This window comes from Dromaius novaehollandiae, chromosome 3, assembly GCF_036370855.1.
Source record: "Dromaius novaehollandiae isolate bDroNov1 chromosome 3, bDroNov1.hap1, whole genome shotgun sequence".
Taxonomy (NCBI): Eukaryota; Metazoa; Chordata; class Aves; order Casuariiformes; family Dromaiidae; genus Dromaius; species Dromaius novaehollandiae.
The window spans coordinates 15,812,003-15,833,933 of NC_088100.1; positions in this window are offsets into that span (position 1 = coordinate 15,812,003).

The window sequence follows — 21,931 nt, forward strand, 5'->3', positions numbered from 1 at the left end:
AAGAAAATAATAAGTCGATAAAAAGAGAGCAGGAAAGGAAAAAAAATCCCACAGGGTACATTCATTTTAAATTGGTATTTTTTTAAGATGCTTATTAGACCACAAACACAAAGAAACCCATCTAAAACATTCTAATCCATGCCAAAAGCAGGAATAGCTTGAAAAGATTGCTGATAAAGGCTGTATACCTATCATTTAAGGTAAGAAATGATTTTTAGTAATGTGTGTAATGAAGAAGGGAAAAGCTTTTACTGTTGTACTTGATATAAGATCTAAAATTACATAAATTAGGACTGCTGTTGTGCTGTGTTTTCATCTGCAGTCTGCCACTTCAAACACCAGTAGCTGTGGCAGCCTATGGCAATGAATTCTGTTCAGTTCTGGGGAAGTTTCTCTATTCAGGCAGCCTGGCAAGCAGCAAAAGGGCCCAACATTAATATATCACCAGCTGCACAATAATAATAAAAACCTGTTTAACCAACAACTCAAAACCAAAGTAGCCTGTATAAAGAGAGTAAGTGTAAGCTGCATTTCAAACTTGATAATGAGTAATGAAGAATATTCACATTCTTGATGAATACAAATTGGTGTCCAGTGATGTGTTTGTCATGCACATCCTTGCAGTGTTTGGAGCTAAACTGAGTGCCAGGAGATCTTTTGATCTAGATAGTTTATGTACCCACATAAACCATCTGCAATCCAACTTGATTCAGCTGAAGTACAAGCTTTTGTTAATTTGTTGGCATGAATACAGCTCAGTATTATGCAGCCTTACACAGTTTGGTTTAGCAGCCTTGCAGTAGACTAAGGTTTCTGTCCTAGTTTTCATGACTAACTTTTATGACAGTCGGTCCTAAGCCTATACTTTTAGCAATTGTCTCACAGAAGCTGGAAAGAGAGTTGCCAGTAACAGAGTAGGCCAAATCACCTGTATTAATTACAGCGTCACTGCTCCATTGAGCAGCCACCATCTGCCAAGATCTGCCCGGAACTGGGGTGCTCCCTAGACAGAGTTTGCCAAAGGAGTGACAAAAAGCTGAATCGGGATGGAAAAAATCCATGCTTTAAAATAAACTTCAAAATACGTGGCTCCCCCGATCCTTTTATGTGGACAATGATACAGGCAGGGTGATGTTTGAGACAGTGTTGGGTGTTGGTCTCACTGGCTGTCTCCACATTGTATCTGATCTATTTGTTCCAAGAAGAAACCTGACATTTCCAAAACGATTTCATCTGTATTTTCCATACAAGTGGTCTAAAATGAAAGTGTGCTTAGGCTGCCACCAACATGCCTCTGGTGACCCTTGCAATAAACACTGTTGGGCCTTCCCAGGCTCTCTGGGCTGCCTGATTTCCCTGGGGTACCAGCATAGCAAGGGAAGAAGCAGAGGACCAGACATCATTCCTCTGCAGGCAGGTCCTGTGCCAGAGAGCCACACCTGGGCGAGTCCCACTCCCCATCCCTCTTCCTCCAGAGCTCATCACCGGCTGCTCCGCGTGCATTGCTGTTAATGAAGTCTTGGTTATATTGTAAGCTGAACCCATGCAATGCACATATAAAAATATGGCAGAAGTAAATCTGAGCACGACTCAGGAAACAACAGTGGGGGATAGGCCCAAATTAGGCTTGGCCAGCTTGTGTCACTCTCAGTCACACTTCTTCACTTCTGAAATATTTTGATTCACTTGAAGAGGACCAGTTAAGTTTTTAAAGGGTTGCTCTTTTGAGGTAGCCATGCTTTAATCTCCAAAAAGCTTTCCCAGCTTTTGATTGCTTTAAAAAGAAGATTTAAACCCAGGTTAATATTCGGTACTTGTTTATATGCATGATATTCCCTATAGAAACCTATGCTTCTACTAGGCTGTTCCCACTATATAAGAACATATTCGTAGATTTTCCAGGATATTTCATTTTCACAACAGTTTAGCTTAATTATACTGATATTACAAACCAGGCCCATTTACAGTTGCTAAACAACCCAGGATATCAAAGTTTCCACCCAAATAGAAGGTTTTAAAGCCTTTGATTTGCTGTGTAGTTAGCAGTGGCATGAATCAATACCTACTGATAACATTTACTGCAGGAGAAATAATATGACTGAAACGTCTTCTAGCTTCAGCAGATCTAATTGTTTTCTCCATGTCTCACTATTCCTGCTCAGTATCTCAGGGCTGACAAGGTTTAGTTGTTCTGTGAATATAAAATCTGGTAATCTTGGCTCTGAAAGTATCATTTATTGAGTGCAGTGAGTATTATTGGCATAGCAGAAAATAAAGCCTGCAAAGCTGATGGGGCAGGAACTGCAGGCAGACAAAATCTCCCTCTCTGGGTTTTGAATAGCACCTTCTCACTAGGCAGAGAAAGTAGACCCTCAACTTGAGGAAGGCTGCCACATTTGGTATCTCAAATTTAAATAGATGTGGGGAGTACTGGATTCCCTTCTCTATCTCCTTTAAGTTCACCATCTGAGTAACAGCAAATATATTTTAAAAGTATATGTTCAGCCATCAAAAATGCAAATAGTAAGACTTCAGATATTAGTATGAGATGGTTTGTTGTAAGACTGTACAATTTTGAAGTAACTGAAAAAACTGTGAGCTGATATTCACAGCGTAGATTCTCGGTTGACCAGTTGCTGGTATTTCAGTCACTGCTATTCTTCATTGGGTTAGAAAAAAATCTTCCTTTTTACATGTGTTATGATTTGATACTGATCACAGGATTGGCACCGGAGACTTCAGACATAGGTTCCTCCTTCATGTTGTCTCTCCTGCATGGAAATAACAGGGAAAGAAGGCAAGGCAAGGCAAGGCAGGGCAAGGCAAGGCAAGCAGTGTTATTTTGCAGGAAGGAGGGTATCCTGGGTTCAGTTTTTATTCACGACAAGTCACACCCTTTTGCTTCATTTTACTGGTTTATCTTTAAACCAGATAAACTACTATAATTTTGCCAAACAAGTGTCTTGTTGATAACTAAACTGTCACTCATCTGCTCTTTCTCATTCTCCTCACAAAATCAAACACTGCTTTTGTTTTTCTCTTCTCCCCATGGGGGACCTATACCACCTATTGTCCCCTCTGACTAAAGGCAGCAACGGGAGAGAAATGCTAGCTCGTCCTCACTTTCTGGGCAATCTTTGCCTGCTCTAGCATTTTCATGCTGTTTCAGCCTGCTCTGGCTTTTTATTTGTTCCTAGGACAATGTTGGACTGCTTCGACTGACCTTTTCTCTCTCTTGGGCAATCCACCTTCCAGTCTGCTTCTTCGTAGGGCAGCTGCAGTTCTTACCTCCAGTTGTTACTGCAATGATCAAGTTTTGGTAAATTAGACAAAAGAAATCAATATCTAGCAGAATCAGCAGAGTCTTGCTGGCTGTTTTTCATCGGGGGATTCAATTATTTTGTTTTCGAGCACTGTTCAAGATGTCCTGCGGAATAAAGCTGGTTGACGAGAAGGTATGTTGGAGTTAATTTTACCTTTAAAAGTTATCGAAACATTTTTTAATCAATACATTTTGTCTATATGTGTTAGAGCCTTTTTTGAAGAAAAACATTCTTTTTCTTCTTTCTCTCCTCTTTTTCTTTCTTCTTCTTCTTTTTTTTTTTTTTTTTTTTTTTCTTGGCTAGTCGTGGGATGATTCATTTACCTATATATTCAAACTGTCTCTTGGTTTCTCCTTCTCCTACACCCCATGGGCAAATGCATGACAGAAGAAATAGATTTTGTGTTGGACTAAAATTCAGCTCTGGTGAGACATATCTCCCCATGGGGCAAAGTGTTGTTATGTGTCACCCTATTCCCATTCACGCTTTGCCTACAGAAATAAGCTGTATTGATAAGTGTCACACCACTTTATACTAAATATGAATGCAGTGTGAAACCTATTTCTTTCTTCATACTTTTTGAGGAGAGTTGGGGGGACAGTGCTGACCAAGGGGAAGAGGTGCTTTCATGCATGTTTATTTTTTGCGTAATGTGTTCTGAGATGTGGGATATTTTTACAAATATAAAAGATTAATTACGCTACCTTCTACCTCTGTTTCCCAGAAAAGGGAATAACAGCTCCAATAAAATGTTCTTGACAGCAGTTGTTGCTAATTTCTTTCGGATTACTATTTTTTCTTTAATTTATTCAACCACATGATGGCTGTTTCCTCCAGAATTGTCTCTGTGGGCTTTTAGGCCAGTGGGCCATGGAGGTATAAACTATGTGTTTTCCTTTGTCACTTCCCTCAGCCAGAAAGTGGCAAATTGGACATGCCTAGATGGGCATTTACTAGTTTCATTTCATCCACCCCATTATTTGTCAATATTTTATAGCTTTGCTGTGCTGTATATTCAGTCTAATATTTTACAGTCGTTACAGTGCATCATGTCTGTTTTTGTAATTAAATTGTTAAACCATTAGTATATATAAACTGTATTTTCGCTTACTTATGTCTTTGAATAATTCCCCTCAAAGGATTACATTTCCTCTGTGCCAAGTGCTAGGAAATTATGGTTTTTGAAGCTTAGAATAATAGCTAATTTTGAATAAAAGAAAAGGTAAAAAATTTTCTCAGTTATAGTTGCACTTCTGAACATTTTAAAATGGAATAGAATGAGCTTGAAATGTGAACCTAATCAGAATAGTATAGAGATGAGTGTTTTTTCCTGAGCATACAAAAATTGTGTTTGACGCTGTAAGCTTTTCAAAATTTAACACTGATTGTGAAAAAAAGTATACTCCCTCTGAGCATGTCCATTTGACTCAATGGAATTTGTCCACTGATTGCAACAGGCTTTGTGCTGTAAGCAGATTTATTCAGGTGAGATTAATTGGGGGCTGGCTGAGGGTTTTCAAAGTGGAGGATTTTAAAACCATGTTACAAAACAATAAAGAAATGGGGGTAGTTCAAGTGAAACCATAATCTGAAGATTAAAACAGCTGATCTGCTTATTCACTTCACAGTGAACAAATTAATTCTGCATAATTTTAAGGACTCAGTAAAAAAAAATTAAATTAGATCCAGATTTAATGAACATAATGAACTTCCAAACTTGAATGAGAAAGATATTTTCCTAATGTTTAAAGCTACATTATCGTATCATCGGTCCCAAAAGAAATCAAGAACTGTTCAGTAAAGTTTTCTGAAGTCACAGTGGAGACACATAGGTAAAAGAGAGATCAAATATTAACCTCAAGTTTTTCCACGAAACACCAACCTGGGGTAATCTATACTTTCCACAAAGCAGAGATCTTTGCCAACAGTATTTTCTTCACTTACTTGTGTTGAAAAAAACTTTGATGAAATGTAGACTCTACTGTAGAGATGTCCACACCTGGGCTGGGTGTGTAGACAACTTATATGGCCGACAGAGAGAAGAGGCAATTGTGCAGTGCATCTCATCTCACTTACAGACTATAATGTCTATTATAGGCAAGATCAACTGCATGCTAGAAATTCCTGCTTCTGTTCACTGTCTGTAAAGGAGATCTAGATCACCAGATCAGATGACTGCACAGATGATGTGTAAAGTTGGGTTAGATGAAACCTATCTGTTCATTGCCACCTACATCCATAGAGTAACATTAGAACCCTTTAAATCAGCGTGCCTTATATGTTTTAGTGTTTGTCATGGATCTCTTTATTCTGTTTTCCTCATTTATGATTTAGCCCTTGCTTCAAACTTCATTTTTTTGGTTTCCTACTATTATTGCTGAAATCTAGCTCCTTAGTAAGACAAATTCTTAGAGATACTTAGGAGAACAGTTACTAGAAAAGATACCATAAAATACATTTTGTTTTATCAGTCTGAATTGACTTTTTTTAATTCTCACAAAACTTATATGCCAAAATGCATAACATGAAAATATGGAAATATCTTCTTAGGACACAGAAAGCCATTGAACATTCTCTGCACAAATGGATGAAACCATGTCAAAATTGTAGGAAAAAATCCCAGAACCTATTGGTTTCATAATCATTAGCTGACTGATTTATCCCCTTTCTTGCTATAACTGGAAACAGATTCCTACTGTTTTACACTTACAGCAACACAATAGCAATTTTTTCAGGCTCTTCACTATCCAAAGGTTGATTGGCTTTTCAAGCTGTGCCCACTCATTGATCCCAGCTCTGAAACATGCCAGTAAATATAAATTTCTGGTCAAAACATTTCTCTTGACTTATTCACTTTAAGGGAAATTAAACACTATGTTCCAAAGAAGTGTACCCAGAATGTGATCAGACTCCACAAGAGGAATGGGTTCTACCTGAAGTGTCCATTGACTTATGCAGCAAGCACAAAAAAACCAAAGTGAGAAGACCTGAATCTTTCTATTGCAGCAAGCTGTAACAGCTCGCCTAATATAACAGCTCTGTGCAACAAGCTATAACAACCCTCCTCACTAATAAAGATGGCATACGTGGGAAACTGTAAAAGTGGAAACGATCCCTCCGAACACTAATGACTGCAGATAATAGCTGAAAAATGAGCTTCACTGAACACTATGTGGTACCAGAATGAGTCCCGAGAATACCAGCTGTGTAATAGCTTGTTCCAAAGTTCCTTCCACCTAACACTGTTCTGAAAAGCAGCTTTTGAATTGCCTTGGGGATGAACTGAGACAGCCTGTCCAGCACTATTATTGCTGGCAAATCTAAGCCTTGCTTTTTACTTGGAGAGGAACATGTACTAAAAGCAGTGGCCGTGCTCAAGCCCATTCACAAAAAGGGCAACACTCCCAAGCTAGGATTTCAGCTAGTGGAAATGTAGCGTTCAACAAGTTTCAGGCCCAGCCTAGTGTAAACAGAAGTGGGTACTGCTTCTGGACAGCTGCGGGTACATGAACGCTACGCAGACAGGTACTTCCAGAAATATGCTCAAAATGTTTATCAATAAGCTAAATTCCTGATATAGTTTAGGAATGGCTCACACGCCAGGCCTTTTTTTTTTTCTCCTCCCTCAGTGAGACACAGGCTTTTTTCAATGACAAGCTTATTTAGCACAGTAATTAAACAATTTTGTTGTGGAGATATCCGATCAAAAGATTAATGGGGTTGATTTTGCCATGTTCTTTTGGTGCCTTCTTCCACAGGAGAGATTTTTAAAACCTTAAAGTCTTTCCCTCTTAGACATAATGGTACTGCTCTGCTAACACAAGATAAATGAACCATATTCTATTTAGCAGTACATTCATTCCAATGCACTTCTGTGCTATATGAGTCATGCAACTTTAATAAAAGACATTCTCATTCCGCTGCTATGGCTCACATACACCTTTGGATATGCCAGTTTCACAGTCTGACGTATATTTTCAAGCCATTGAAAACCGAAGTTAGGGACATCATGTAATTACTCAGTGTTCAGTATAAACATCAGGGGAGTAGGGCCAAGAGGCAGGTCCTGAGGCACTGTGGATGCAGACAGGGAGCTTCCCAGATTCAGAGGCGCAAAGCCACAGCAGCACTTGCCTGGGTGATGCAAAGGACATTGTCTCCTAACCAAAAATGTCAGCTGCACTGAAATTCATTTTTACAGAAAAGGGAAGCAAAGTAACTTTTTGCCCCATATTTTATTATTTTTAATTTTGATCCTATTTTCACAGTGGCCTTATCTTCTCTTGTTTCGTTCTCTTTTTATTAATATGGCCAAAAAATCTTATACCTTATATATTGTATAAGGTGCAAATCAGCTTGATTTGATCAGATCTTTCCCTTATTTTCTCAGCTCCATGATGTAGATTTGTTTGCTGATCAGTTCCTGTTTCTATATAATTAGACATTTAGCTTGCTCTTAGCATATTTATGGTGTTCATTTATCCAGATTAACATCACAGTCAATTAATTTATTATATATAATAAGTCCCAGAAATTTAATTCTCCGCTGAAGTTCCCATTCTACTAGAACTACATCCAGGTTCTTTCACCCTCTGCCTTCTGAAGGAAGCTATGTGTAAGTTAACACCTCCTCCAGCTTACTTAGATCTCTGGCCAAGCCCGAAACATTTGCCATGCACTGACTCAGTGGCAGAATCCCTCTGAGGTTCTCCCTGCCACTCCAAAATCACAAGATTGGAAAGGATATTTCCTAATAGTTAGAGGATCAAACACAAGACTTCTACACTCATTAAAAAATCAAAAGTGCACAGTTTGAAGCATCACGGGAGGACCTTCTTTACTGCACATAGTGACATTTAGGAGCTTCTCAGAACAGAGAACTCAGTACACAGGAACTGAGCAATATAAGTGCGGGGCAAACACATCTGAAATCCCATCTGCAGGTCTCAGTTTCGCAATCCTTTTGACTTCAATGATGTTGCATAAGTATAACAAGACAGCAAGAGAGAATGTAGTCTTCCGCAATGAATAGTCAAGAGCCAAGAAGTGTCTTCTGATCCATGTACAATGACAGTTTTTGCTAGCCTCCAAGCTCATCAAAGGCGCTATGTGAAGAGCTTCATAATTGTCTTATTATAATGCTTTTAAGGGTGGGATTCACTGTAATTATTTTAGGAAATGCTGTTTCTGATGACAGCATCTAAAGAGCTCTCTATCATAATATTTCTGACTATGAAATTATTCTAGGAACTCATGAAGTGTCATGATGACCTTCCCCACTGTATAAAAGAAATCAGATAAAGTCACAGTACAACTCCCTAGAAATCAAAGACACAGGCACCCAAAATTTGGCCCAGTATGCTATAATGCCTGGAAAAGGCACACAAGTTTTCCACTTTTCTTCATTAAGGATGAATCACTTTTCTTTGTTTTAGCAGTAATGCTAAAACAATGAATAGAGAAGGTGTATGCCAAAGGCGAGGGGAAGAAGGAGGACTTGAATCATTTTGAATTGTTGAAAAGCTCAGTTTATTCTGAAAAAAATTATTTCAATGATCTGCAAATGAATGAGCCATAGAGGAGTGAAAGCCATACTTTTTATATTAAATCAGTCCATTCATTTAACAGTTGGATGTGTTGATAGCTGAATTACCATCTGCCATATAACCAGATGTTTTCCATCCATGTTTTAATGAATCTTATTTTTCTAATCAACTTTGCACAGAGTAAAAATTTGCTTTTAAGAAGCTCTGCATTCTCCTTACACTGCACTACTTTGGCCTGACAAAATTACAGATTAGCTTATCAAATCATCGCATTTATGTGACTGAGCTTCCTTTTATGGTGTGAAATGCACCCTTGCTTATCCAAGGATTCTCTCTCATCCTTTTAAAAATGATGTAGTGACACTGCAGGCTTTCCTAAAGCAAGGCTGTGGCAATCCATGTTCAATTTGAGTAAGAGCATGCAGATATTGAAATAATTACCTCCTGCTATTACCCATGGGCTCTCAAGTAATTACCTGTTTCCATTACCATTTTATTTGATTCACTAATTACCTTCAGAAATGCTGGTTGGATGTCCACCACCTGAAAGGATTACATTTAAATTATCTAGCAAAGATCTTTCTAAAGCTGTCAGCATGAAATTATAATGTGATGTGATGTATACGAATAGTAAAGCGGTAAAAACTTGCATGCAAGTCCTCTAATTTCCATTTGTTAAAAGTCACAGAAAGTGGCATAGATTTACTGGCATGGAAGAAAACAGAGTGACGTTTCTCCTTACATGGGTGCTAATTATGCAAGCAGGCTACTGTGGAGGGATATCTATGTCATCAGGTCTGGTTCATGCCACTAAGGGCTGTAGGAGCACACTGGAAAACAGTTCATTAAAGGACTGTCCTCTGAAATGTAGATATTTGATGGATTCTATTTTGTTACATATTATATTTACTATACTGTGTACTATAATATCGTTGACTGTTTTAATACAATGAATATGAACAAACTAAATCTATTATTCCTCAAATCTGTCTTTCACAAAACACTTTGGTTAATCAGTGTTTGGTGTCTGTATGTGTAGGTGTACAATGCACTGTCAGAAAGCCTATGCTGGTAATACAAATGACCAAAAATATTTTGTAATACATTAGATTGCCTTTTAGATTTATTCACAGATTTAATTATTCTTCTATATTATAGGAATAAAGCATCTCCCTTACTAACAGCTTATAGAAAAGAGACTTTTTTTAATTCCTTGAAGAAGAAAACTCACCATAGTTTTTCAACAGGGAAATATTTTGGATAAGCAGGCTCAATGTAGTCCACCCGGTCTTTTGATCTTGTCATGGTTATGCATCTACCTGCACTTCTGCCTCTTTTTGTTGCCCATGAGTGGATTCTCCTAATGTTTAGTATCAGACACATATTTATGTGTCAGTACAATATGAGAATTTTTTTCAGTTTTCTTCTGGGCCCCAAATTCCTCACCTGACAGATGCCGGCAGGTTTGGGAAGTGCTGACCACTTCCAACAAAAGCTGTGCAATTTTTTTCTCAGATAGTTCTTCATTTGCAAAAAGGAAAGGAGATTTGAAGTGGCCAAAGATATTGGCTAACCTAGGCTGAGTTTGGTGAATGGTATTGGCGCTAGGATCACAAACACAGAACCGACAGAAATACCTAAAAGGTCAGAACAGCTCATTACAAAGTTCCCCAAATTAAAACTTTTGGTTTTTTGTCAAACTCTATCCAAAAGAGACCTAAAGCTAAGGAAAAAAATTTGAGGCAATTAAATAGTGTAGGCCACTTCTGAGTTATGTGAAAGAATTGAATTCACTGAATTAGGATTCTCCTCTAATTTAGATCAAGGATTTGAATTTGGGGCTGCCATCTCTTTGCCAGCTGAATGTTTTAACTGCATACTATTGTATATAGTAGAATGGTATATACTATAAATATAGTAATTAAATAATCTTAAATAATGTGTTATTAATTGGAACAGAAAAAGAGAGTAAATTACATTGCAGACCAGTAACCACTGGTCTGTCATCATGTCATCATTTGGAAGAGACTAAGATTACACTAAGATTTGGCTATAAATAAATATTTATGCCAAACAAAGCTTCAAACACTGACTATACAAAACCCAGGCTCTCAGTCTTCTAACAGAGCAAATTAGAGACCTTACTGGCAAAGTCTGAGAGCCAGGTTGAAGCCCACTGCATGAATTAGAAAAAGGATAAACAGCATTCCAAGTCTGCTGTCTCTCAGGTGAATGCCATAGCTCTACAGCATAAGGGAACCATAAACTAGTCTTTGATCTTGTGAACACTGCCCTTGTAAATCTAGCTCTTTCAAGAGAGATTAAAAGCCTTGAAATTAAAACAAAACTTATCATTTGACTCAAAAAAACCCACCATTTGTTCTAACCTGAAGTTAATTGTTTGACCTACTAAAGAGGTGTGAACATTTCTGATTGACTTCTCAGCCTCAGTCCTATTTCACTTTCCAGTTCAAGCACCAAAATGAAACAATATTCACAAAGCTCTTTGACCAACATCTTTCTGTAAGAGGAATATTTGTGTAGAATAGTTGAAGAAAAGCAGGAAAAAAGGCTTTATATCAGCAAGCTGCCTGCATATCTGTTCAATCTCACACATTAGTCTTACACTAAGCTATCCCAGGCTTTCTCATCAATTTACAGGACAGAGCCTAGCGGGGCCTGGGACCATTATGACTTTGCCAAGATCCGTCCTGATTTTGCTTAGAGCTTGCCCTGCTGGCCTTCTTTTAACACCAGTGGCCTTTTCACACTTCATGTTAGCTGTCTAAAATTAAGGCATCCTTTAGGTTACCTCTTTAGTCAGAGGAGAGGAGTCATCACCTCTCTGGTGAGATTGGTATTGATGAATCTTATTCCCTGGTGTACTACATACCTACCTTAAGGTGGTTTAATTCACCTATTGGAAGTCTCTACTTGATTGTAGCAGTAACTAGGTAAGTGGCTAACACTCGACACAATTTTTAGACTACCAGATTTAAGTGAAATTAACTCTATCAGTCTTGTTTACATAAAGAGTGCTCTCATTCTGTAAGGGAAACATTAATATGTCCCATATTGCTCAACCACTTTTTCTCTGAAAGATGAAACACAAAAGATGGGGTGACCACAAACAGTGCTCCAGCTCTTGGGTACCCAAACAAAGGTGGTCTCAGTGGATTATACCTATGTAGATAGGCTAGATCTGACTAGATCTTCCCTGATGACAAACTTGATGAAATCACCTCAGCAAAATAAGTTCATGCTGTGCAAATTGTTTTAATCTCTGATCTGGAAAAGGAAGTATTTAAATCACATCTTGAATCTAAACATACAGGTACTGATTGCTGGAACTGTCATGTATGCTGTGAAGATGAAGATGTTTTTGTGGCATAAGACACTTTTAAGATTGGGTTAGATCACTCTGGAACAGTTCTCATTCTTTTGAAATCAATGATAGTGTTGTCTTTTGCTTTAGCTGGCCTAGGACTTCACTCCTTGTGAACATCATTCTTTTTTAAAGAATTTTATGAGCCAGTGATTTGCCTATGATAGTCTTTACCAGCAGACATGACCTGAAAGTGATATTGAAAAGCAGTAGAAACTAAGGACAACACTATCCCTGAAGAGATTTTGTTTATATGAAAAAATTGCTCTTTTTTTCAGGGATTCCAGGGAGGATATAAAATGGCTAAGTCAGCAGTCTACTGTATTTTAAAGTAAAATACAGCACCTGTGATAAAGGATTATCAAGAATGGTTTTACTGAAATTTCCTCAGTGATATGGTGATTGTATCCTTTTTATTTCCCTGACTGCAACATATCCATACCCAGCAGTATACTTACCTGTACAACAAGGACTTATCACCACATCATCAGGCCTATTCTTGATCCAAAAAGTCATTCTAAGGAGAGCAGACAAAAAAAACCTCTCCATAAAATTTCAAATGGCGCCATGGTGTTGCTGCTATCCCTTCTTCATATAGCCATCTTTTTCCATCTCTGTTTTGATTCCTCTGTCCCCTTTTCATTTTCTCTCTGGAAGAGTCTTCTCTCTGGAAGAGCTAGCTAGGGCAAAATTTCAGAAAGTGATTTAAGACACCTGATTCCAGAGAAAGATTTTCAATGTCCCAGGCTAGGTAGCAGGTCATGTTCATTGCAGAGAAAAAATCAGAACAACTCAGCCAGATGTTTTCCAGAGGCAAAAGAATAAAGCCTGGGTACAATAATGACACTTACATTGCATGCTATGCTTCTGGTCTTCTAGAACAGGAAATACCTTTTAGAGATAGAAGCTGCCATTTCCAGTCTTTCAATATTTTTCTTTCTCTCCTTTGTAGTGCTGTTTCTGCTTTGCTGTTTAGCACTTTACACAAATTTAGAAGAGATTTTATGAGGGATCTCTGAAATATAAAATAAAATGTCACATTCTCTGCTTTTTGAAGGCAATAGTCTACCATACTTAAACTATTTGTATTATGTTTGATTGTTTAGAAACTTAGATAATATAACCTTATTCTGCTTATGCAGAAAACCCAAAAAGAACTGTAATACCATCTTCTGCCAGTATATTAAAATTCCTGAGGTGCTATTACTTGTGTCTTCTTCAGGCATGATCCCAAACAATGAAGTCAAAAAAAAGTATTATCTTCTTGTTCATATATTATAGTAGTGATGTCAAAATAGGAGACCTACATGGGATGATTGGGCATGATTGCATTAAACAGTAGCCTTCTGTTCACAAGGGACTCCAAAGCATGATATATATAGTGTTAAAATTAAATTGTACACCAGCAAATGTTCACGCAAAAAAAAATTTAAAATATTAAAGGTGTATTTTTACCCCAGCCCAAATTTCTGTGCATCACAGGCCATCTTTGAAGGACTTGAACTTTTCCTGACTTGTTTCAATGATAAAAGGCTCATAATTATGTGGCACATTTTCTCTATATCATGTTACAATATTTAGCTAATCATGTTAAAGTAGGTACTAGTGCCCAGAGAGGACAAAAGCACCAAAATATTTCTAAAGCAATCAAGCAAAAGACAGAGCAATTCCTCTCGTATCAGAAAAAATAACTTCCTGCCAGAACATCAGTAAGTAGATAATGGTATTGTTTACCATTAGGTAAACAATAAAATCTTTGATAATAAAGATTATGTATTTCAGTCCATTTCTTTAAAAGAGCAGGACTCTTTCATACAGTCACCTTTTTAAAATCAACCCCAACTCCACCAGCACCACTCTGAGCTGAAATAAAAGCATACGTGTGTGTCTGTTTTAACACACTATTATAGCATTCACACTTCTAAGTACTTAATTCATTTTATTCCAATGAAAATAATTTCATTACAAATGCAGTACTTTGCAAGCAGAAAAAAAAAATCTACATTTAAGAAATCCTTTCATCTTTCACATATTGGTCTAGCAGCTTCCTCCTATCGGCAGTTTCTTCTAGTGTAGGAATTTATTATTTCCTAACTATTTTTTTTTCCCCCTGGAGTGTATCTCTACACAATCAAGTTGATAGTCCCACATTTAACAGGATATCTCACTATTTGAAAAACATGACAAGCTTTTATTATGAAGATCTGCCAAAATGTTCAGAATTGTCCCTTCTGATCACAAAATCTATGAATGAGCATCGTATATCTTCCCAAGGATAACACACCCTCTGCCAGCATAGCTGTTCCATGGGATCTCACAGAGGCTACAAAAACAGGATGCCTCGTATGTCATCTGTGGGAAACGGCCACTCACTTCATTTCTGTTCCGCAGCGCCTGGCCTGCAGTGTGGTCTGTCGAGCACCTGAGAGCCTGCTCTGGAGGCACAAACCAGCGTGGAAACAGGAATACGTCCTTCCTGTCCTTCTGTTTAGGAAGGGTATTTTCAACAAAGTCCTCTTTCTGAAATTCCTAGTTCTCAGCTGTGTCTTAGAATACAAATGGCTAGTTATAGTGGCCCATTGTCTGTATGGGAGTAGTTATGGATCACAGGAATCAGTCTGCCATTCTGTGAAGCACAACATTAGAGGCACTTCGGAAAATGTAAAAGAAACATCTGAGAGATCCTGTCAAATGAACAAATGAGACTGATTCTGCGGAAGCAAAGGAGTTAAAACATGAGCTGGAAGTAATGTTTGGAGCTTCTCAAATAGTTAGACCCCTATTTGTTTTGCATTCCTGAACATCTGCTGCTGTTTAAAATCTAAGTAGAGCCTTGCACCAAATCTAAATGAGAAAAAACAAAGATTCGAAAGAGTGCCTTCATGCCACTGTCCTGGATTTTTATCAGCATTCTCTCTATGCATAAATCTCATTAATATGTATCAGTCAAGCAAAAATCTAGGACCTCATTTTCTATTTTCTGATGAAAATCTTGAGGCCTTTAATATAAATTGATGCTGATAGTTCATTTCCTTTGTAGCAAGTTTTCTCATACTTTGCTATATTTGACAGTCCAAAGTGAGGTGAATGATTAGTTGTAAATAATATCCCATCACAGGTAATATAGACTAATAATACTGGAAATAGCTTTCTGCAGAAGCAAGTGAAGATTAGATGTAGATAGCACTGGCCAGATTGATATGCTCTACTGATTTTGGTGTAACTCCATAAATATTCAAGGCACCTATACCCAAGCTGATAGAAGGATTCTAAAAAATAAAGACAATCTTTAGTGGCTATTTAGAGGTCTAAGTGTGCATTTGCAGCCCTCAAAACACACAATTGTCTTGGCGGGCATTTGAAAACAGTAAGGGTCTGAGTTTTCACTCAGAAAGATTTCTTGATTCTGGTTCTTTCCAGAACAGTCACTATATTAGCAAAGTTGACAATGTCAATCCCAGTTTCATATCTAAGCATGTTTTTTTTTTCCATGGGTCGTATTGAATGCATCACAAAATCTATCGGACATGATGAATTTCACTCAAAGATCCGTCTGGAGTTTGTGATTAGCAGTAAAGGAGGGAAGAATACCACCCAAGGTCAATACGCTGCTTAGTCTGAGGCTGTTCAGATCTCTGTGAGCATCCCTTAACACCAAGCTACAGGCTAGTCTAAGAGGAAAGGACTATTTCTTCTGTTGAAGGAAGTTTCAATGTAGCAGTGTTAAAATGAGTCATATATTTAGTATCACATTCACTATTAGACATTACTTTTTATCTCAGAAGAGTAACCAGTTTACTTAAGAAAAAATAGCTACATATCTTTATCTTTTCCCCTCTTTTACACGATTACAGACAATGAAAGCTCCCTTTCTCCAAAACTAGGAGGCAAATATTGTTACTGAATGCATCATGAACATTGATATCCACCATAGTTTCACTGCAGCCATGTATCAGGATAGCATAGTAGATAGTAGATAACTCTTAGATGTGAAGACTGCAGGGAAAACGTGATTATAATAAGTTGTATGACTTGCATTATCGTTTCAGTGTATAGCAGCCGGTTGGCCAGGATTTCAGATAATATGCTGTGAAGTGCCTCATTTTATTTCCAGTAGAGTTCATTGAATCATATTTGCATTTACTCCTAGAATGGTGTGGTAATTAAATCTTTTTTGAGGCAGGCTGTGAGGTATTAATTTCAGCTTTGTTTCAGACATGTGCAGAAGGTCATGTCCACTGAGCCCAGTTATAAAAGTCACTTGTTCTGGGTATTCCAACAGTGTAAATGCTACACAATTCGTTTCTGTAATGCTGGCTATTGGAACTGATAAACACTTGGGGCTCCAGTGAGATGTATGCTATGACCTGATCCATCATGGAGGGAGCTGATTGCTTTATAAATAAACAAAATAACAATAATGACATTAAGAGGCTCTGGGTCTCCTAGTCCTGACTGAGGTAGGTTGTTCCGGTAGCTGTTTTCTAATTACAGGAGATGTCTGGAAAATTTTTTAAAAGCAGTTTGGCAATGTTAGCACTTACTCTGTGGTAAATAGTTAGTGAAGCGAGTGATTGGTCCTAGATTCAACCAAAAATACTGTGGATGCCACACAAGAGATGCAATATCACTGATGACAATGGAAATGACATGTTGTGCTTTAGGATGGATATGTAAAACACCTGGCCCACTGGCAGAATGATGATCTAAAGTCTCAAAAGTTCCTTAAATTGTTTCAGGCAATCTCCAGAGGACACAACTAATACAATTTCCATTGTTTCTCAGAGCCTGAAATAAATGTGAAATGTATGCTTATTACTTTGCTCTACTGGTCTGGCATTGCCTGAAAGGAGAAGCCTGCCAATTTGTATTAATTTATTATGGTTGTTTTATAACGTGAAGAGAGGTTCTTTTCCACGAAACATTACAAATGAAAACAAACAAGCTTTGTTCTCTGTGGCCCCAAACTATAGGTGAGGGGTCTTTGGATCAAGTTCCTTACTTAGCTAAAATTAATAAAGAAGGACAAGTAATTGGGACACTTGATAATTTGACTTTAAAATTACTGGGCACAAGGAAAACAAATGTTGTTCATTGTGTTATATATTCAAACAACATCATTATCAAAGTGGTAGAATGTGAGCTCTGTTTGATCCTCACATAATACCAAAAGTGCTTTTTATTGGCTTTATCTCATACAGCATCTTATTCTTACCTATATTAAAGGAAATATCAATCATGAATGCAGTAGAAATTACATAGGAAAGAAAAAGCAGCACTATTTTTAATTTTTTTTCCTAGGGAAAAAACCTTGGAAATTTTTGCTAGAAATGTGTTCAGGAAGCTAGTAACACTCTTTGGATGATATCAATCGACTAATACTTAGTTTTGAACAACTAGTTCTCTGCATTCTATTTTGGTAATATTTGAAAAGTTAATCCCTAAAAGAGACATTTCTAACCACTGAATTATAAATTAATTTTGGTAAAATATCATTTTGACTTCAAAAGGCTTTACTCTCATTTCAATTTTCAATTATGTCATCCCTAACTTTCCCCTCAATTTCTACATTAAAGCAATAGAAAAAAAGTGCATGCATTCTACTTTTGTAAAATTCAGGCAGGGAAGCTTTTGCAACTACTAGAACATGGAAAATGTAGTGGGCCTTCAAGGCAGTCAGTCAAAATAGTTATTTTTTATCCAACTGGAATAAAATCATCACATGTGGAATGACATTTTTCTGTCATTATGGAAAGGGTTCATCCCACTTTATTTTAGACATTTAATCAAAGCAGCTCAGATGGAAGCCAAGCTGACCAAAACTTACTATGATACTATGAGCAATGGAAACAGGTTGGTGGCTTGGGGGGACATTCTATGTCTTAAATGTGTTGCCTACATAGGGAGACAAGAATGACTGAGCTATATGTAATGAAAATTTTATATTGAAATTTTATATTATAATGAAAATTATAACAATACATGTAATCTAAAAATTAGACTTCATGGTCAGTAATATATAGGAAAAATAGGCAAGAAGTTATTCAAGTCATCAATGCAAATGCATTGCAATGCAATGCAAATCATGCATTTTATCGCAACCATGTTTGGCAGAGGAGATAAAATGTGCTCTCCAAATTCTACCTTTGGCAGCAGACATAGTGGTTCCAAGAGGTGTCTGTAAGCATAAGAGAGCTCTGTGAGGAAAATGCACTCTGCTATATTTAGTTGGTCTTCTGTCTCCAAGAAAAAGACCCTTGTCAACCTATCAGAGATTAACTAGTCAAAACACTTTTCTTTCTTTAACTGAAGTTAATATATCTTTTTTTAAATTGTAATCATCACTAGGAATTTTCCTTTTGAAAAGTACAGTGAAAACGAAGGGAAAAGATAATGAAAGGCAGCAGCAATTGTATGAGTCTTGAAATCAAGCCTGGATGACTTGGTAAGCTTGAGCTCCTTCACGGATCATTGGGTTTGATGACCAAATCCCTGCATAAAGCTTTATGATCTGTAGAATAAGCAGGCCAGACACTGCAGAAGTTCTCATGTGTGTCAAGGATAAACAGATTTGCAGAGTTTAAAAACAAAACAAAAGAGCTTTCTTGTCCCACCCCATCATAGTTAGTGCTTGGTGTGACTCAAGTAGTCCTTTATGCTGACAAAGCCTTGCAGAAGTAATGTTTTCTTTGGGATTGCTACCAGCTACAGAGCATGGAAATATTCAGAAGCATCCATTCCTTACATTTTTATTCCCTTCTTTTTTTTTTTCCTTATTAGTTTGAAAATTAGAAATGACAGTGAAGACAAAAAGGAATATGCTATAATAAATTTACAATAGAAACCTCTCCCTAGTGAAAAGTACATAGATTCCTATATTACAGAAAACAGCTATGTCCATTAAACAAAGCATTTTAATTATTAAAGCTAAAACAGTAACTTCTGTGTTGACCACAGTGGAAACATTACCCCCTAATGTTAGAAAAAAGCATTCAAATTATTTCCATATATTACAGAAGCACCCAGTGTACTTTAAATTCCCACAAGTTTCTGCACAAAGCTGCAACACAGAAAGGATGTAGCAAAGATGATGCAAAATGTGGAACATATCCAAAGAAAGTTCCACAGTTTCTCCCAAAATGAGTAAGAACTTATTGAGATTTATCTTCATTTACAGTACCAAAGATTCCACCCCAGAAAATCCACATTACCTCTTCTGGCCTTAGTATGTGCTGCATAGATATTAAGAAACTAAGAAGTATGTTCTTCTATAAAAATGTAAGTCAAACAAAGACATTGTGTTTTTCCAGCTCTTCATTTTAAATGCCCTCTGAACTAGCTGATTCCCTGAAACAGTATTTTGTGTGTAAATCTGGATTTGGTGTTTTCTAGAAGTACAAAAAAAAAGAGATCTTAAGTTTGGACTTATTATTATTTTGTAAATTCAGAATCGCATAGATTTCTCATAGAGGCCAGCCTTGGAAAGAAATACTAACAGAAAAGCTTTTTGTCTAACTTGGGCAGAGTTATTAATATGACCCATAGTACAGTACTACAGATGGAAAAGCTATCAAATGGTCTGGGAAAGTTTTTCTTTAAATATGACTTCACAGATGTTCAATCACTTGGCATTTCCAAGCAGAATAAATATGATGCCTATAGTATATATTCCCATTGGCCCTCTATGACCCAGGTTAGCTTTTCCCTTAAAGAATACATAAAGCATTGATGCACCATTCCTTTCCTTTTGCTTTACTATGAAATTTAATAAAATAATGACAAAAACATTTGCTACTGTATAACCAATAGTAATATTTAGAGTAGGTCTCTGGTGGTGTAAAGTCACAGTTGAAAACTGGTTACAGAATGTTTTCCTGTTTTTTCTCCTACAAGTTGCAATTTGGAAAGTCTATTAGGAATTCAAAGAGAAGGCACATCTCCATGCCAGGAGAAAGCTATGAAAGAAAAGGTGTTTTCATAATGAGGAATGCTCAAAAACTTCTTCAAGTTTATGTAAGTTTGATTCGTTGTCTATTGTCAATTTTATTTTAAAATAAGTACTAGAATGGAATAAAAAACCAAGGTTAATAACAGCATCATTTTGAGATTGTTCTTGTTTGTCATCTTCAAATAACTAGTCTTTGCCAGAAGTTCATTACGTGGTATCTGAGATACAAAGTTTCTTCTCATATTTACAATATGAAAGAAGTATGGTTCTTAAGGTTTTCTGTGGTAGCTGCCGTTATGTGACAAGAGAAGGTTTTATCTACAAGTGGTGTCATTCAAGGATAGTTATTCTGTAATAACTCTTCTTTAATAGCTCTACAACTCTTTAAGCAGAAAGAGAGCCTCTTACTCTGTTTAGTTTCATCTGTTTTTCACAGTAGGAAGTAGGGTGAGCAACAGTGCTTTCAAGATCACACTCTACCTTGACGGGAATTAACTTCTGAGTGTAGATAAGAACCATCATAGCAATGCAATTTATAAATTCAAATTTGAAAAACAGGTGTTGATTTAGGATGAACTTGTTCACTAGCCTGTCAGAAATCCAGAGACATCAATAAGAATTAATTCTATTGTTTAGAATTATAAGTGTATTCAATGAATTCCTCTTTGCTGCAAAGCAGACATGACTGTTTTCAGGTTAGAAGCCGACCTGCTTGAGATAGTCTAACTCAGAGTAACCTGAAGATTCAAGAGACCAGGAAAATGGCGCTGTGCAGTTGAAATACTTCACATCTTTTCCCCACGCAGTGTGAGTGGTAGGCTCTGCTCATTCTAACACAGTTTTCCTGCAGGTGCACCTCTGCTGCTTCTCATAGAATTGTGCCAGCAGCAGGTGGACTGTATGGCATGTAGAAAATATGCTCTACCACATGAAGGAATATCGGGTGCTTAGTTTTATTTCTTCTTTTTTTTTTCACTTACAAACACATACAGAAAAATCTCTTCTTTTTTCAGCCTATTATGGGAATACATAACCCATCTATACTTTGTAGGCATCTGAAGGAACCCTAGAGTACATTCTGATCTAACTTACTCATTTATAAGCTCTAAAAAGAGGGCAAAACCTAGTCCACTCTCCTTCCATTAAGAAAATACTCCAAATTTATGTCAGGTACGTGTATAGTATAAAGTACATTGGTTCTTTCTCCATACATTTGCCTGTTTTTCATGAAGAGTCTGTCAGGCCTGCTGTGCCCTGTGAACCACACTAAAAGTCCAAGGCTGACCAGCGTATTTCCATTGAATTTGGTGGATTCACAATCCAAGAATCCTACATCCTAAATCACTTGCAGATGAATTTGACCTGTGGAGAAATATAAGGTTAATAAAGAACTTTGGATATTGTAAATTGCATAGTTTGGAAAAGAATGGTCCTACTTAACAATAGCTGAAGATCTTGTTCATAACTGAAAAATGAATAAAATATCACAGAAAAAGTTCTGTAACCCTAAATTACTTTGAATAAACTCCAAGGGATCCAAATAGAAAAAAAGAAAACTACTTTTTTTTTTTGTGGGAATACACTGTTTTCCTATTTCCTACCCTACTGCTCATTACTTCATAAACTTTTCTTTTTCCTGAGAATTATAGTTCTTTTGTCTTGTCAAAGTCAGTGTCTCATAACAACCATATTTGTTTTCTAATTAAAAGCACTCAAGCAAAATCTAGAA